This window comes from Triturus cristatus, chromosome 4_2 (assembly GCF_964204655.1).
Source record: "Triturus cristatus chromosome 4_2, aTriCri1.1, whole genome shotgun sequence".
Lineage (NCBI taxonomy): Eukaryota > Metazoa > Chordata > Amphibia > Caudata > Salamandridae > Triturus > Triturus cristatus.
This window is the reverse complement of record NC_140586.1, coordinates 936752072-936771548: the sequence shown is the minus strand read 5'-3', so window position 1 is coordinate 936771548 and position 19477 is coordinate 936752072. Positions and strand designations below refer to the sequence as shown.

Sequence of the window (19477 nt, the reverse complement as noted above, 5' to 3'; positions counted from 1 at the left end):
GTGAAGAGTTAACTCGGATTTCAGATGGTAGGGAATTCCAGATTCTCGGGGCGTTGCCAGAGTAGGCTCGATTGTAAATTTTCTTCTTGAAATTCTGCGGTTTCAACAGTAAAGACTTGGTGCTTCTTGAGTGTGAGACCGGCCTCACGGCGTTGCCCTCTCCATCATCCAGCCAACCTGCAACCACCCTCAAGACACGACATCTCCGACTCCGGCCGCCCCAGCCACCCCCGATCCGCGGGCCGGCCAGAGGCCTGACAGACTCAACACCCTACCACGCATGTCCAACCGAGGGAGCGGGAACCCTCGAGCCAGACCCAGAGGCGCCAGCCCAGTCACACCTCGGGTCGCCTTCCCCGGGAGGACTCAATCAGCCACCAGGCCCCTGGGGAGCAGGCGCCTCCCCTGCCGAGCGTCTGGGGTCCCTCCCAGACCCACCTGAGAAGACCAAAGAAGTGAGCGGCAGGAAATCCCGTCGAACCCCCTCCGTCACCCCAGTCCCCCCTCTGCGAGCACTCCGGACTTCAAAAAACCAGCGGAGTATAAAAAGGGGTGCCGGAGAAACGAGTGGAGAGAAGACCTGGAACCATCCGAGCCTGCAGACGCTGTCGCGGCTCCTGAATGCTGAAATCACCTGGGCCTGCTGAGTGACTCGCGGCCTCTTGCTATTGAACCATCTGAGCCCTGCGGACGAGGTCGCGGCTCCCGAACACTGAACCACCTAGGCCTGCTGAGTGACTCGCGGCCGCCAGCTATTGAACCATCTGAGCCCTGCTGACGGAATCGCGGCTCCCGAACTCCGACCACCTGTGCCTGCTGAGAGACTCGCGGCGCTCCCCTTGAGGACGACTCGGTAAGAGATCGCCCAGAGACACGACACCCTCCAGCTCGAGGATTGTGAGTTTTCCGCAGGGTATTTCGCAGAGACACTATCTTGAAAGACTGTCCCGCTACCCCCATTCCCCACGACTGATTTGTGGTACGTTGTGTCACTGCTGTACTGCTTGCATCTTGGATCATAAAGATCCCTTGAAATCATCGATAAAAGAGCCTATTGTCCTACAAAGAATACGTGTGGTGTCACTCTGTACGTAGTGTATCTCAGGGTGTGCGCGCCTGGTTCGGCCTACTTGGGAGAGGTGGGTCAAAGGGGTGGGCAAGACGTGTATCGAACCCCCCTCCGGCGAACGCCTTTCCAACATTTGGTGGCAGACGACGGGATCCGAGCCGACACCGAAAGAGAGCGTGCAGTGAACGACTGACGCACTACCAAACAGAGATGGAAGGAGAAACCTCCCTGGGTGCCGCAGGTACCGAAATAAGCTCACCGTTCCGAGAGGATCAATTGGACTATTACACGCATAGAGAATTAAAGCAGTTCTGCAAAGACCTTGGCATCGCTGCCACCGGACTAAGCACAAAGGAAGACTTCCAGAAAGTACTGAAAGCCTGGGTCGAGACGGGGGCGCCCCCGACCCAAACGGAAGGAGACTCTACCCATGAACCACCAAGCATCCCGGCGAGAAACAACGGGCCAGAGGGGAACCTGTCCCCCGAGGAACTAGCGGACCGAGAGAGAAGCCGCAACCACGAACTTGAACTGGCAAAACTAAAAATCGAGGGAGAAATAAAACTGGCAGAGAAGAAGTTGGCCGTCGAGCAGTTACGGCTACAAGGGGAACTCGAAGAGAAGAGACTCCAAAGGGAGCACGACGAAAAGAAACTCCAGCTAGAACATGAACGCGGCCTGAAGGAGATTGAGTGGCGGGCTAGAAACGAAAAGTCACAGCCACCCGGGAATCCACCGTCCGCTCCCACTGGGGAAACCAAAGTTCACATCCCCAAGGATGTGGTAAAGGAGTATTACAAGAACGATGATATCCAGCAGTGGTTTAAGGCCTACGAAGTCGCCATGACCTCTCACCGAGTCCCGCAGAAGGATTGGGGGCTGGCCTATGGGGCCGGTTCTTAAGCGAAGGAAGAGACACTCTGCTAGATCTGCCCTCCACGGTCATGAACTCCTATAGCCACATGAAGGAAGCCCTCGTGGGCCGGTACGGACTCACCCCCGAAATGTACCGACAACGGTTCCGAGATTGCAAGAAGATACCGGGCACCACGTGGGTAGAATACGTGAACTTTTACAGCCGAGCCTTGGATGGGTGGATCAAGGGCAGCAAGGTCTCCACCTTCGAAGAACTGTTCGATCTGATTGCCTGGGAACATTTAGCGGCCAATTGCTTTATAGAACTGCGCCAGCATCTCCTGGACAGTAAACTCACCGACCCTCGGAAGCTGGCCGCTGAGGCTGATCGTTGGGTGAACACCCGGGCCACCCGGGGCCCCGTGGGGGACTACGGCCGCCACAGTCAAGGCCCCCCCCCCGCCAGAGGGGCGGAGGGAACCACGGCCGACCAAGAGACTTCCCCGGGGGGTCCTCAACCAGCCCCCCCAGCAGCCCACCAGCGGCGGGTTCGGCACAGTCCCCAGCAAGCACCGGAGCCCCAGGACGACCAGGTCCTCGAGCTAGGATCACCTGCTTCCGCTGCCAACAGCCCGGACACTACGCCAATGACCCACAGTGTCCCCAGTATCAGCGAACCACAGCGACCAGCCCCACGGCCCGGCAGATGGCCTCCGTGGCTCTGGGGGAAGAGATGGAAGACTCCGAGGAATGGGAACCGGCGGCCATGGCCCTGGTCTCCCTTGGTGATCGAGAAATGGTCCCCGGGACACCCTTGCCCGCCTACACAGAAAAATACCGACAGCAGGTGACCATCAACGGCCACCGAGTCGAGGGCCTTCGCGACACCGGGGCGAGTGTCACCGCGGTCCACCGCAGCCTAATTTCAGAAGACCAGATCCTAACCGGGGCCCTCTGTCCGGTCGTATCCTCCGACAATTCTGAGAGCCTCTGCCAGATGGCGCTGGTGCCCTTCGAGTGGGGAGGGGTCTCCGGAGAACTGAAGGTAGCGGTCCGGACCTCGCAGCCCGTAGACTGCCTCCTGGGCAACGACCTGGAGAGTTCCCCGTGGGGGCAAGTAGAACGAAGAGCCCACCTGGAGATGATGGGCCTACCAGAATGGGTCTGCGCCACCACGCGCTCCATGACCGCACGATTGCCTCTCTCCAAGGGCGGTGAAGCCCTCTTACCGAACACTATCCCCGAGAGCCGGGACCCCCTACCAGAAGCAGACAACCCTCCTTCCGGGGGAGAGGAGGACACTAACCCGGGGGAAGGACCGGAACCTTCCGCCCCAGAGGCCCTGACGGAGCTCGAAGAACTGCCCGAGATGGCCCAGTGGCGCTGTGAAGGGGGGCCCTCCCGCGAAGAGTTCTGCCAGGAACAGGCCACCTGCCCCTCCCTCGAGGGACTTAGACAACAAGCCGAAGCCCAGGCCACCGGTGACCGAACCGGAACCCATTGGATCTATTGGGACAATGGCCTCCTATACAGCGAGCAAAAGTCCGCCGAGCTAGGCGCAGCACGGGTACTGGTGGTACCCCTGCGGTTCCGGAGCCTCCTCCTGGGCCTGGCCCACGATGTACCCTTGGCAGGACACTTAGGCCAAGACAAGACATATCAGCGATTAGTTACCCACTTCTATTGGCCCAAGATGCGAGCGAATGTAGAAGTACACTGCAAATCCGGCCTCACGTGCCAGGGCAGTGGGAAGAGTGGCGGAAAACGCAAAGCTCCCTTACAACCGTTCCCCGTTGTGAGTACCCCGTTCGAGCGGGTCGGCATCGACATAGTGGGACCCCTGGATCCAAAGACCGCCCAGGGCCACCGCTTCATCCTTGTCCTGGTGGACCATGCCACCCGCTACCCCGAGGCCATCCCCCTCCGCACCGTGACGGCTCCCGTGGTGGGCCGGGCTCTCATGGGGATCTTCTCCCGTGTCGGATTTCCCCGCGAGGTTGTGAGTGATCGCGGCACTAACTTTATATCCCGCTACATGAAGTCCCTGTGGCAGCAGTGGGGAGTCACGTATAAGTTCACGACCCCCTACCACCCCCAGGGCAACGGCCTAGTGGAACGCTTCAACCGAACCCTGAAGGGAATGATCCTGGGCCTCGAAGAGCCCCTACGCCGGAAATGGGACGTCCTCCTCCCTTGCCTCCTGTTCGCATACCGAGAAGTCCCCCAAAAGTCTCTGGGGTTCAGCCCCTTCGAACTGCTGTACGGACATCCCGTCCGAGGGCCCCTGAGCCTGGTCAAAGAGGGCTGGGAGACAAGCCCCCGGGGGACACCCCCTGATGTGTTCCGCTACATCCTGGCGCTCCGCAACCAGACGAGGAAGTTCAGAGAACTCGCAGAGGCTAACCTCGAGGCCAGCCAAGAAGAAATGAAGCGCTGGTATGACCAGAACGCAACCCTGGTCGAGTTCCAGCCGGGCCAGCAGGTTTGGGTCATGGCTCCGGTGAAACCCTGCACCCTACAAGACAAATGGACTGGTCCCTTCAAGGTGGTCGAGCGGAAGAGCCAGGTCACGTATCTGGTCGACGTACAGTCCCCACGGAACCCCCTCCGGGTCCTCCACGTGAACCGTCTCAAGCCCCACGTTGTGAGGACGGAATTAAGTTTGCTACTGGCCACCGATGATGGGGCGGAAGAAGACACCGAACCCCTGCCCGACCTCCTGTGCGCTAAAGAACTGGATGGTTCTGTGGAGGGAGTGAAACTGTCGACCACCCTCACTCCCCAGCAGTCCGACGACTGCCGCCAGCTGCTCAGACAATTCGCAGACCTCTTCTCCCTCATTCCAAGGGTTACCGACTGGTGTGTCCACGACGTGGACACCGGCGACAGCCCGCCTGTGAGACACCGAGCCTACCGGGTGCCTGACCGGGTCCGCACCTGCATCAAGACCGAAGTACAGAAGATGCTCACCCTGGGAGTAATCGAACCCTCCGACAGCCCCTGGGCCAGCCCGGTGGTTCTGGTCCCGAAGGCGGCTTCCCCAGGGGTCGCCCCCGAACTAAGATTCTGTGTGGACTATCGGGGACTCAATGTGGTCACCCGCGCAGACGCTCACCCTATTCCCCGAGCCGACGAGCTCATCGACCACCTGGGGGCCGCCTGGTTCCTCAGCACTTTCGACCTGACCTGCGGATACTGGCAGATTGCTCTCACGGAGGGAGCGAAAGAGCGCTCTGCCTTCTCCACGCCAGATGGACACTACCGCTTCAGGGTCATGCCGTTCGGGATGAAAAACGCCCCAGCCACGTTCCAGCGGTTGGTGAACAAGGTCCTGGCCGGACTCGAGGAGTTCAGCGCAGCGTACCTTGACGACATCGCCGTATTCAGCTCTCAATGGCACGAGCATCTCCAGCACCTCCGACAAGTACTAATGGCCCTGCGCCAAGCAGGCCTAACAGTGAAAGCCAGCAAATGCCAGCTCGGGCAAGGCTCCGTGGTCTACCTGGGGCATCAGGTGGGCAACGGCCAGGTCGCCCCTCTCCAGCCGAAGATCGACGCCATCAAGTCCTGGGAGCCCCCCACCACGCAGACAGAGGTTCGTTCCTTCCTGGGCCTTACTGGGTACTACCGGAGGTTCATTAAAAATTATGGTAGTATCGCGGGGCCCCTCACAGAGTTGACCTCCAAAAAGCTCCCGAAGAAGGTGCAGTGGACCACCCCGTGCCAGCAGGCGTTCGACGCCTTGAAAACCGCCATGTGCACCGCCCCCGTACTCAAGGCCCCCGACTACTCCCAAGAGTTTGTGGTCCAGACCGACGCATCCGAACACGGCATCGGGGCCGTGCTTTCGCAGTTCGACGACAAGGGCATTGATCAGCCCATAGCCTTCATCAGCCGAAGGCTGCTGCCGCGAGAGCAGCGTTGGAGTACTATAGAACGAGAGACCTTTGCCGTAGTCTGGGCCCTCAAGAAACTACGGCCCTACTTGTTCGGAGCCCATTTTCGAGTACAGACGGACCACCGGCCCTTGCGGTGGCTAATGCAGATGAGGGGGGAGAACCCCAAGCTACTACGATGGTCCATCTCTCTCCAAGGGATGGATTTCACTGTCGAACATCGCCCCGGGACGGGTCATGCCAACGCCGACGGCCTGTCCCGGTTCTTCCGCTTCGGCGAGGAGAACTCCCCAGTGGATGGGTAGTTCTCCACGCCTTTCAGCTGGGGGGGACGCGTGTGAGACCGGCCTCACGGCGTTGCCCTCTCCATCATCCAGCCAACCTGCAACCACCCTCAAGACACGACATCTCCGACTCCGGCCGCCCCAGCCACCCCCGATCCGCGGGCCGGCCAGAGGCCTGACAGACTCAACACCCTACCACGCATGTCCAACCGAGGGAGCGGGAACCCTCGAGCCAGACCCAGAGGCGCCAGCCCAGTCACACCTCGGGTCGCCTTCCCCGGGAGGACTCAATCGGCCACCATGACCCTGGGGAGCAGGCGCCTCCCCTGCCGAGCGTCTGGGGTCCCTCCCAGACCCACCTGAGAAGACCAAAGAAGTGAGCGGCAGGAAATCCCGCCGAACCCCCTCCGTCACCCCAGTCCCCCCTCTGCGAGCACTCCGGACTTCAAAGAACCAGCGGAGTATAAAAAGGGGTGCCGGAGAAACGAGTGGAGAGAAGACCTGGAACCATCCGAGCCTGCAGACGCTGTCGCGGCTCCTGAATGCTGAAATCACCTGGGCCTGCTGAGTGACTCGCGGCCTCTTGCTATTGAACCATCTGAGCCCTGCGGACGAGGTCGCGGCTCCCGAACACTGAACCACCTAGGCCTGCTGAGTGACTCGCGGCCCCCAGCTATTGAACCATCTGAGCCCTGCTGACGGAATCGCGGCTCCCGAAATCCGACCACCTGTGCCTGCTGAGAGACTCGCGGCGCTCCCCTTGAGGATGACTCGGTAAGAGATCGCCCAGAGACACGACACCCTCCAGCTCGAGGATTGTGAGCTTTCCGCAGGGTATTTCGCAGAGACACTATCTTGAAAGACTGTCCCGCTACCCCCATTCCCCACGACTGATTTGTGGTACGTTGTGTCACTGCTGTACTGCTTGCATCTTGGATCATAAAGATCCCTTGAAATCATCGATAAAAGAGCCTATCGTCCTACAAAGAATACGTGTGGTGTCACTCTGTACGTAGTGTATCTCAGGGTGTGCGCGCCTGGTTCGGCCTACTTGGGAGAGGTGGGTCAAAGGGGTGGGCAAGACGTGTATCGAACCCCCCTCCGGCGAACGCCTTTCCAACATTGAGGTTCTCGAGTCACCAGGCAGCTCCAGTTTTTGTGCAATGTGCCTCTGGGTGTTGGAGTGTATGGGTTTGTGTGTCATGCAGGCAATTTTAAAATGAATCTGTGCCTCCTAAGGGAGCCAGTTTAGTCATTTCAAATAAGGTGTGATGTGGTTATTGCATTTAGATACAATAATACGCCTTGCAGCTGAGTTAGGGGGGCCCTAAGGGGGGCCAACTTTGACCTAGGAAGGCCGCAAAGGGTTTGATTTCCATAGTCCAGCCTGGAAAACACTAGTGCTTGAAAAACTGACTTGAAGTCATCCGGGGGAGGGGGGGGGTGGAATTTTGATTTTCCCTAAGATACCCATTTGGAAGTATGCCTGAGCCTACTTCCAGTAAGTCAAGGACGCTGTCATGTTTGACCGTATCAAATGATGAGAGGTCAAGGACGCTCAAAAGGCAGGACTCATTTTTATCAAGCATTTGTAACACGTCGTCAACGATGTGAGTCAGGGCTGATTCAGTGCTGCGTCCCTAAAGGAATCTGGATTGGTATTGTTTAAGAGTTCGAATTGCTATATGTGATTGCATAGCTGGATATAGGCACATTTCTAGAGGAGCTTTGAAAGAGTCGGGATGCTAGAGATAGGGTGCAAGTTATTTAGATCAATGTGTTCTGCCATGGGTTTTTTAAGAATGGGGGCTATCTGTCCAGACTTGACGCAGTCTGGTATTGTGCCTTGAATTAATGAATCATTTACTATTTTGGTTCAGAGTGGGAGAAGAGAGGTTTTAATCTCAATGAAGAGATTTGAAGGAAGCGGATCGCTGAAGTGGTTTGAAGGTTTAAGTGTTGATACGATTTTTAGTATGGTCATTTCATCAAAGGATTTGAATGAACACCACGCGGCAATATTTTTTGGGGGGTGTGCAGGAAGCTCAGGCCACACGGGTGGGTGGAGGCTGACGTGTGACGGCGTCGGGAGGACTTCCAATGAAGTCTTTAAGTCACTTTCAATTTTTTTCGTCTTTCACAAGAAGAAGGCGGCAAGTTCTTCGCAGTTAGGCTGCAGATTAAAGCCAGAAAGCAGGTTGGGGCTGCCTGTTATTGCAATTTAACGAGTTCAAACAGATTTTTATGTTGATTCCTGGCATTGTTTAGCTATTTCCTAAAGACGTTTGCTTTTGAGCTATGTATGTGTTTGTTGTAAATGATTCTTAGAGATCTCAGGTGCTGGAGGTGTTCGAGCGAGGTGGAGAATCTCCATGACCATTCAGCCAATCTTAGATTGCGTCTTTCAGGGTTTAGACTACCATTGTACCAAGGCTCGGAGTCTTTGGCGGATACTCTTTTTAGTTGGAGGGGTGCCATAGAGTCAAGAATGTTTGTCATTGAATTAGTGTAATGATCAGTAAGGTCCTGGATATCTGACATGCCCTTGGGAGGGAGTAGGATGTAATTGCTGATAGATGTTAGTTCATTCAGGTTTATGTTTCGAGGGTTCCTTTTCCAGTGTCTGTTTTTTTTATTCGAACCTTTTTTGAGGACAGCGATTCATTGATGAGGAAAGTGATGCAGTGGTGGTCTGTCCAGCCACTTGGAATGATAGATTCAAGTTGAATGGAATTAGCTTTAGAGATAATTAGATCCAAGGTCGCTCCCACGTTGTAGGTAGGACTTTTGCATATTTGGATCAGGTTTAGGTCAGCTAGGAAGGTTTTTAGGCGAATCATTGATTGGTCATTTGGGTCATTCCAGTAGAGGTTGAAGTCACCAAGGAAGATTTGGGCGCAGTATACACCGGAGTTCGTTTTGATGATTTCCATAATTTGTTCAGTGGATGAGAGGTTATCTCCTTGAGGGTGGTAAAATGCTCGCAATTTGTATTGAGGCCTATCTTTACTAAGGATATCGATGCCTAGATATTCACACGAGATGAGAGTAACGTTTTGTGCTTGCTTCACAGAGAGGTTGTTGCAGTGGGTACAGGGGATACCTTCACCATGTCTGTTTGGTCTATCTAATCTGATGATGTCGTAGCTGAGCGGTACTAGAATGTCGAGCATTGGTGTGGAGGAGTCATTTAGCTAAGTTTCAGTCAGGATTATAAGGTCAAGATCATAAGTAAGGATAAGGTCAGCAATATCCACTGCGTGTTTAGATGCCGATCTGCAATTGAGAAGCGTACATTTCAGGTGGGGTATGGCGACAGTGGAGGCAGCCTGAGTGATGGGAATTTGCTTGAAGTTGTAACTGTTAACTGCTCTAGGATTGGGCCTAGGATCTCAATGTGGATTCGACTGAAGCAGGGGGAGTAAATATTGTTGTCGATTGAGTATCTTTCATCCTGATGGGTTGGGTGAAGGCGTTGAGGTAGGGAATTGTCTTCCAGGTCAAATGAGGTGACGTTGCGATTGCTGAGATCCCATTGCATGTGCGGGTGACATCCGTCAAACTTGTATGTTATTGAATTGCTAAATGTAGTGTCTATTCTTACCCTTCGGCCTGGTGGAACACCAACAATTAGCGAGATCAGAGGTGAGGGATATTAGGCTTTGAACCTCAGCATTAAGTTGATAATGCTTCTGAGAGATCTCAGTGAGTTTGGCGTCATTAGTAATGTGGGAACAGGAGGTTGTGATATGGGCCAGGAGGCCAGGAGAGAGGGTGCTCCGGTTTATGGTGTTAGGGAGAAGCTGAGTTGGGAGAACCACGGGAGGGGGGAATAGAGTTGGAGTCATGATTGAGGAGTGGGGGTGTGGGACTCATAAACTGATTGATGAGTAGATAAGCGCCATGCTATTGGTCATGTTAGGGGGTTCCGAGATAGCAAGTGTCATGGTTTGGTCCAGAAATGGTGTCACAGATGCATCAGTGCTGACAGCAGGGGAATGTTCAGAGGTAAGGGGCAGAGATGAGGTGAAGGTGTTCGTATCGAGTCAGTGTATTTCAGTGGTCGCTGCTCTAGGGGTGTGATGAGGGCTCAAGCTATTATGATGAAAAATGTCGGTTGAAACAATCTGCAAGGGTAATGGTAAATGAATGCTGTTGGGTAATCTGATGAAGGTAGATGGGGAGGAGGGGAAAGTGGTGGAGCAATACAAGTAGTGGGAAGAGGGGAGGATACAGACCAAGGTACCCATGGGAGGACTAAAAGGCTAGGATGGGCTTGGGTCAGGAAGGAAACTTACTCCATCACAGAGAGTTTGATGAGTGAGGAAAATTTCATCAAGTAATTCTAGGTTGCAATCAGATGTTTGGATGAGGATAATCCCATTATTATAAAGGGAGATGGTTGCCTCTGCTCGGCGAACAATAGAGGGGGTTACAGAGAGTCTGAGACCGTGGGGGGCTTTAGTGGATGCAGTGATCCGAAGCAGAGAGCAAAGGGCTTTCCTCCATTGTGCTGGTCTTTTAGTGAAAAAGATAAGGTCACTTATGGTAGGTCCTTTATTCGTGCAGACATAGGGGGTGGAAATAAGGGTTTCTGGGTGAAATTTGAGATGCCTGTGTTTGAAGTTCTTGAACACACTTTTAGATAGTTTAGGGGGGTATATGATAGTGTAGGAATGACAGCCGTCTGGAACAAGTTTGGAGTCTAGTGATCTTCGAGAAAGGGAATACATGGCTAAGGGCTCCACATTTCCAGAGTGGAAAGAGGGGAGGGACCAGAGTACTACATGCTCATGTTCAGGGAAGCTGAGGGGAGTCGAGGAGAAGGGGGGGTATGGTCAGATGAAGGAAGGAAGGGATGAAGCAAATTATGGGGTGGTTGGAGGAAAGTTCCATGACTCCGTTCTACAAAGACAGCCCATTAAACAGCAGCATCATGACAGAAGATGTCCAGAGAGAAGAGGGTACTCTTTCTGTTTTGGGCTTCCCAGCTTTATATGCATTTGATTACTTGGTGGAAATGAGCAAATCCTGAAGGAAGGGCCCAGCTGCTAATATAAAAATGGGACGTTGAAATACATTAGGTCAAACTAGATTATGCAATTAGGAAGATAGAATCTGGATTAGAGGGATAGGGGGGATGGGATGAACAGTGGCCTAGGATGCACTTGGAAATTCGATAGACCGAGCCAATACGGAAATCTAAGCAGAATTAGTAAACAACATCATTCTAAGATGGCTGCCATCTTGGAAATACTTAGAAGCTATAGAACATGATAGTCCTTCTTTAATGTCCATAAGGACATGCCAAGTCCTATGTCACTATCTAGAGTCTTAGAGGCACCGCCATTTTAGATTGTGTAGGAACCTTATATGGGGAGAGGGTCGATACATGATGCAGGGCCTACATGTCCCAGATAGAGCCCCTTTATGCCACAAGGGCCCCAAACACAATCAGCGCACAAAAGGTCCCCGTAATCAGGCCTTGAGACAACAGCAAGGGGAATCCTCCTGAAAAAATAGTTAATTGTGTATGAAACCAGGCACGTCCGTGAACAATAAGATTTGATGTATTGCACAACATCCTGATGTCTTCCTGATCCATCTCTTACTCAAAAAGCTGTTCTTGTTTTAACAAAGCAAAACCAAAGGGCCATGAGGCACAGGGTCAGACTGATTTGCATATGGCCATGTCTGAACTGGGGTGGCAGAGTGGGCTAAAGAACGGTGATGGATTAAACCCAGATCAGTTGACTGGGGGTGAGTGCTTGCAATGTTCAACACTCCGTCCATCATTTCCTTTGGTTTTGCTTTGTTCGCCATAAGTTGGCAGGGTATGCTCAGACGTGAGTCCCTTGCTCACTTTGCCACTGGATTCAAGTAAGCCTGGCTGAAGACGGCTGAAATGCCAGAAACTAGTCCTAGGAAGCTTGTTTCCGGTCCAGGGAAGACATGGCTTGGCAGTTCGGGCTGGACTGTTCCCATGAGGCACAGGGTCAGACTGATTTGCATATGGCCATGTCTGAACTGGGGTGGCAGAGTGGGCTAAAGAACGGTGATGGATTAAACCCAGATCAGTTGACTGGGGGTGAGTGCTTGCAATGTTCAACACTCCGTCCATCATTTCCTTTGGTTTTGCTTTGTTCGCCATAAGTTGGCAGGGTATGCTCAGACGTGAGTCCCTTGCTCACTTTGCCACTGGATTCAAGCAAGCCTGGCTGAAGACGGCTGAAATGCCAGAAACCGGTCCTAGGAAGCTTGTTTCCGGTCCAGGGAAGACATGGCTTGGCAGTTCGGGCTGGACTGTTCCAATGAGGCACAGGGTCAGACTGATTTGCATATGGCCATGTCTGAACTGGGGTGGCAGAGTGGGCTAAAGAACGGTGATGGATTAAACCCAGATCAGTTGACTGGGGGTGAGTGCTTGCAATGTTCAACACTCCGTCCATCATTTCCTTTGGTTTTGCTTTGTTCACCATAAGTTGGTAGGGTATGCTCAGACGTGAGTCCCTTGCTCACTTTGGCACTGGATTCAAGCAAGCCTGGCTGAAGACGGCTGAAATGCCAGAAACCGGTCCTAGGAAGCTGGTTTCCAGTCCGGGGAAGACATGGCTTGGCAGTTCGGGCTGGACTGTTCCCATGAGGCACAGGGTCAGACTGATTTGCATATGGCCATGTCTGAACTGGGGTGGCAGAGTGGGCTAAAGAACGGTGATGGATTAAACCCAGATCAGTTGACTGGGGGTAAGTGCTTGCAATGTTCAACACTCCGTCCATCATTTCCTTTGGTTTTGCTTTGTTCGCCATAAGTTGGCAGGGTATGCTCAGACGTGAGTCCCTTGCTCACTTTGCCACTGGATTCAAGCAAGCCTGGCTGAAGACGGCTGAAATGCCAGAAACCGGTCCTAGGAAGCTGGTTTCCGGTCCAGGGAAGACATGGCTTGGCAGTTCGGGCTGGACTGTTCCCATGAGGCACAGGGTCAGACTGATTTGCATATGGCCATGTCTGAACTGGGGTGGCAGAGTGGGCTAAAGAACGGTGATGGATTAAACCCAGATCAGTTGACTGGGGGTGAGTGCTTGCAATGTTCAACACTCCATCCATCATTTCCTTTGGTTTTGCCTTGTTTTAACAAAACCTTGACCTTATGCATCTACCTAAAGCTGTAACTAGTATATGTGTGCTAAGCGAGCGCCCTTTTTTTGCTAAGTTACTCTATGAACACCTTTGCTGAAATAAGTAAGATTGTAGCATGTTCAAAGGAACTTTTATGTAAATAATTCTGTACGGTTAAGTATGTCTTAAATATGTCTTCATAAGTTTCAACAATAGTAATAAATTAGATGCTTTTACAACCAATAAAAAATTGTATATGCACATTCCTGTATTTTCCATTTAAGTAATTTTAAATCTCTTTACATCCGACAGAAAACAATCCTTGATTGCAGAAAAATGTTTAAGAATAATGAAGATAATACTGTAAATCTGCGAAAGCAAAGTCAGAAACATTGAGTTCCAGTATTCAGGAAAACATAAGTGCCGACAGAGGCAGCCGAACCTGAACATAAACTGACAGATCTTGGAAGTACCGTCAAGGGCAATTTGGTGGTTCTACGAGTCTCAGCTGTGCACCTCCGTGCCTCAAGATGAAGAAATGACCTCCTAGAAAATTAAGGCAACACTGATCAACCACTTCTTGTGTAAACATGTCCAATACCAGCAGTGATCATGAGGTGATTACAGCAGTACTCTGCTTCCTAAAGTGATATCAGACCACCATTCAGTGCTAGAGGTGTATTGTAAACTCTTTCAGGCCATTCCATAGCAACCAGCGAAAAGCACAGTTAACTGAAAGTTAAAAGAAATGGGGGTTCTGCTATATAAAACACAGAGTACTTTCCCAGTGTGCACCGACCAGAAGGACGATGGATCTTTACTCACAAGCTTGCAGAACCGTTATCCTTTCTAAAGACACAATCACCCACAAAGAAGCCTTGCACATGTTATGAGTGTGGTGAGTATTTGGTGACCTTTGCACTTTAAAGTTTATTCGGAAAGCAAACGTGCTAAATACCACACACATACATGGAGTGTGAGAATAACACAAGTGCTTTATCGGTCATGTTGGCCCTTCAGAAAGCACGGTCAAGAGATGTAGAAAAATCCATACCCGACTCAGAGACACTAACCAAGAAAGAAAAAACATACACTTGCAGTAGTTTTATTTCCTCTTCAGGATTAATGTATCATCAAAAAACACACTCAGAGGAAAAAACATATAATTGCAGTGAATGTGGAAGTAGTTTTAGGAAATCAACAACATTAAGGAATCATCAGCGAACACACACAGGCGAAAAACCATTTAAGTGCAGTGAATGTGTGAAGAGCTTTTTTCAATCATCACACCTAAAAAAGCATCAGAAAACACATACCGGGGAAAAACCATACCATTGCAGTGAATGTGGAAGTAGCTTTAGTGAATCTAAAACATTAAGGACTCATCAGCGAACACACACAGGCGAAAAACCATTTAAGTGCAGTGAATGTGTGAAGAGCTTTTTTCAATCATCACTCCTAAAACAGCATCAGAAAACACATACCGGGGAAAAACCATACCATTGCAGTGAATGTGGAAGTAGTTTTAGGTGTTCGACAACATTAAGGAATCATCAGCGAACACACACAGGGGAAAAACCATTTAAGTGCAGTGAATGTGTGAAGAGCTTTAGTCAATTAACATCCTTAAAATACCATCAGAAAACTCACACAGGGGAAAAACCATACAAGTGCAGTGAATGTGTGAAGAGCTTTTGTCAACCATCACACCTAAAACGGCATCAGAAAACACACACTGGGGAAAAACCATACCATTGCAGTGAATGTGTGAAACGGTTTAGTCAATCTGCAAACCTAAAACGGCATCAGGGAACACACGCTGGGGAATACCTGTTCAAGTGCAATGAATGTGGGAAGAGCTTTAAATATTTATCACGTCTAAAACTCCATCACAGAACACACACTGGAAAAAAAGAATATCATTGCAGTGAATGTCTGAAGAGCTTTTGTCAAGTATCAGACCTAAAAGTTCATCAGAGAACACACACAGGGGAAAAACCATATCATTGCAGTGAATGTGGACGTAGTTTTAGTTACTCATCAACATTAAAGGTTCATCAACTAACACACAGAGGAGAAAAACCATACCATTGCATTGAATGTGGAAGTAGTTTTAGTTACTCATCAACATTAAAGGTTCATCAGAGAACACACACAGGGGAAAAACCATATCATTGCAGTGAATGTGGAAGTAGTTTTAGTAACTCATCAACATTAAAGGTTCATCAGCGAACACACACAGGGGAAAAACCATTCAAGTGCAGCGATTGTGGGAAGAGCTTTATATATTTACCAAGCCTAAAACAGCATCAGAGAGCACACACTGGAGGAAAACCATTTAAGTGCAGTGAATGTGTGAAGAGCTTTAGTCAATTAACATCCTTAAAATACCATCAGAAAACTCACACAGGGGAAAAACCATACAAGTGCAGTGAATGTGTGAAGAGCTTTTGTCAACCATCACACCTAAAACGGCATCAGAAAACACATACTGGGGAAAAACCATACCATTGCAGTGAATGTGTGAAAAGGTTTAGTCAATCTGCACACCTAAAACGGCATCAGGGAACACACGCTGGGGAATACCTGTTCAAGTGCAATGAATGTGGGAAGAGCTTTATATATTTATCACACCTAAAACTCCATCAGAGAACACACACTGGAAAAAAGAATATCATTGCAGTGAATGTCTGAAGAGCTTTTGTCAAGTATCAGACCTAAAAGTTCATCAGAGAACACACACAGGGGAAAAACCATATCATTGCAGTGAATGTGGACATAGTTTTAGTTACTCATCAACATTAAAGGTTCATCAACTAACACACAGAGGAGAAAAACCATACCATTGCATTGAATGTGGAAGTAGTTTTAGTTACTCATCAACATTAAAGGTTCATCAGAGAACACACACAGGGGAAAAACCATATCATTGCAGTGAATGTGGAAGTAGTTTTAGAAACTCATCAACATTAAAGGTTCATCAGCGAACACACACAGGGGAAAAACCATTCAAGTGCAGCAATTGTGGGAAGAGCTTTATATATTTACCAAGCCTAAAACAGCATCAGAGAGCACACACAGGAGGAAAACCATTTAAATGCAGTGAATGTGGGAAGAGCTTTAGTCAATCTGCAAACCTAAAACAACATCATCGAACACACACTGGCGAAAAACCATATCATTGCAGTGATTGTGTGAAGAGATTTTGTCACTTATCAGACCTATATAAACATCAGCGAACACACACAGGGGAAAAGCCATTCCAGTGCAGTGAATGTGTGAAGAGCTTCAGTCAATCTTCAAACTTACAAAGACATCAGCGAGCACACCACCATCACTGAACACACATAGAAATAAACATAGAGCTAAGTGAATTTGGTAATAATTTAATTACATCATCAATAATACTGACCCATCTGTGGGTGTGCACTGAAGCAAAAGAGTGCAGTTATTGTGAGATGAAGGAATTATAGAAACTGATAAAATTACTAGAATGCGGGACATTCAAATACCAGCTAATAAAAAGCAGGGGATAGAAGACTGAACTAGTAGGAAAGAAAAAAAATACATATATTTGAAAAATTATAAAAGTGTCTATTCTCTGCTATTGTTTATTTCCCTACAGCTAGGAAAAACATGAAATATCAGGAAGCCCATTGGGAGACTAGCAGAAAGTGGACTAAAAGTAAAGAAAGATTGTTGGTTTTTATTCTGTGAGAGAGTTATAACGAAAGAAATCCAAGCACACCAGACCATGCTGCCTGTAAAATCTACACCATGAACAATGCTTGGACTAACAAGGGTATTTTCAGCTAATTCTAGAGATTAGTAATAAAACATAAACCCAACACACTCAAAACAATTTAACAAGCACAAAATGAAGATTCTTCAGAGCTGGCTGTGGTTCTGATCATTTTATGCATCATTAATGGTTCTGTGACAGCGGCCAGAGAACTGTGTAGAAAAGCAGAAGTGAAAGCAGGAGAATGTGAGCTGCAGCTCTCTGGGTTAACCCTTTCAGTGCATGACATTTACCTCTGAAGCAGGAGAATGTGAGCTGCAGCTCTCTGGGTTAACCCTTGCAGTTCATGATATTTACCTCTGAAGCAGGAGAATGTGAGCTGCAGCTCTCTGGGTTAACCCTCGCAGTGCATGACATTTACCTCTGAAGCAGGAGAATGTGAGCTGCAGCTCTCTGGGTTAACCCCTTCAGTGCATGACATTTACCTCTGAAGCAGGAGAATGTGAGCTGCAGCTCTCCGGGTTAACCCTTGCAGTACTGACATTTACCTCTGAAGCTCTGATGTAGAACAAATGATGATCATTTCCATCATCATTCAATTAAATCCGAGGAGACAGAGAAGTTGAAACATTGAGGGCCTGATTTAGATCTCGGCGGACGGGTTATTCCATCACAATGGTCACAGATATTCTATCCGGCAAAATATGAATTCAATTATATCCAATTGGATTAATATTTCGGCGGACGGGATATTCATCACCGTTGTGATGAAGTAACCCGTCCCCCGATATCTAAATCAGGCCTTTTGGTTATTAACAGGTTTCTGAAAGCTAGAGCTGTAGCTGTGTGATAGCAAAGGCCGAGCACAAGGCTTCACTCCAGAAGAGTGCAGGATCAATAATGAAGGTCACAGAGCTGCAGCTGTGTGATAGCCAGGCCGAGTACTTAACTTCAGGAGAGTGCAGGATCAATAAGGAAGGTCACAGAGCTGCATCTGTGTGATAGCCAGGCCGAGCACACTTCAGAAGAGAGCAGGATCAAAAATGAAGTTCACGGAGCTGTAGCTGTGTGATAGCCAGGCCGAGTACTTCACTTCAGAAGAGTGCACGATCAATAATGAAGGTCACAGAGCTGCAGCTGTGTGATAGCCAGGCCGAGCATGCGGATTCACTTCAGAAGAGAGCAGGATCAATAATGAAGGCCACAGAGCTGTAGCTGTGTGATAGCCCGGCCGGTGCAGGATCATTAATGAAGGTCACATAGCTGCAGCTGTGTGATAGCCACGCTGAGCACACTTCAGAAGAGTGCAGGATCAATAATGAAGGTCTCAGAGCTGCAGCCGTGTGATAGCCAGACCGGATACTTCACTTCAGAAGAGTACACGATCAAAAATGAAGGTCACAGAGCTGCAGCTGTGTGATAGCCAGGCCGAGCACTCTTCAGAAGAGTGGAGGATCAATATTGAAGGTCGTAGAGATGTAGCTGTGTGATAGCACTCCAGAAGAGTGCAGGATCAATAATGATGGTCACGGCGCTGCAGCTCTCTGATAGCCAGGCCGAGTACAAAGCTTCACTTCAGAAGAGTGCAGGGCCAATAATGAAGGTCACGGAGCTGCAGCTGTGTGATAGCCAGGCCGAGCACACTTCAGAAGAGTGCAGGATCAATAATGAAGGTCACGGAGCTGCAGCTGTGTGGTAGCCAGGCCGAGCACAAGGCTTCACTTCAGAAGAATGCAGGATGAATAGTGAAGGTCACAGAGCTGCAGCTGTGTGATAGCCAGGCCGATTACTTCACTTCAGAAGAGTGGTTGATCAATAATGAAGGTCACAGAGCTGCAGCTGCGTGATAGCCAGGCCAAGTACTTCACTTCAGAAGAGTGCAGGATCAATAATGAAGGTTACTGAGCTGCAGCAGTATGTTAGCCCAGCCGAGCACCAAGATATTATCCCCAACTCAGTTAGTATTGTGAAACCAAAAAAAAGCCAAGAAGAGTGAAAAAGTAAAAAGTGTTTGTTTTTGGATCCAAGCAAAAAGTGAGAGATCTGTGACATATTTCCCATGTTACACCCCGTTAAATTAAAGAATAAGAAATACCATTCATCCGTGTGTGTAGTCGTTTTAGATTAGTATGTCAAGTCACAAGAGTTGAAAGATTTCTGTGCATAAGTAAGTGAAGGGAAGAATAGCATGCTCTATTCCCAATCTTTTGTACAAAGATGTGTCAGTCCGCAAACTACGGGATTGTGAGAGAGAATGCAGCCACCTCACCATAACAAACATCTTAATCACATAATCCTGTATTTTTCTAAAACATTTGTTTGCTGTTGATATTAATGGGACCATAAAAGGAGTGTACCTACAACAGCATATTTGTGGACATTGTATGTTTGGACATTTACTCAGGATAATCCTTCTAGGGATATGAAAATTATTCTATTTGTTTTTGTGAATGGGTAGACCAAATAACTATAAAACATGTTTATTTTTCCGCCCCAGGTTCTCTTTAAAACAGA

The 19477-nt window shown here is 49.6% G+C and overlaps 1 pseudogene across 1 annotated transcript in view; it reads left to right on the top strand.

The window, feature by feature from the left end:
* LOC146838969 (uncharacterized) overlaps positions 1-19062 on the top strand; it is a 97567-nt pseudogene extending 78505 nt beyond the window's left edge. The window contains exon 3 of the transcript XR_014960736.1: positions 13534-19062. The product of XR_014960736.1 is annotated as an uncharacterized LOC146838969 (transcript). The remainder of the gene's footprint in view (positions 1-13533) is intronic.
* The last annotated feature ends 415 nt before the right edge of the window (positions 19063-19477 follow it).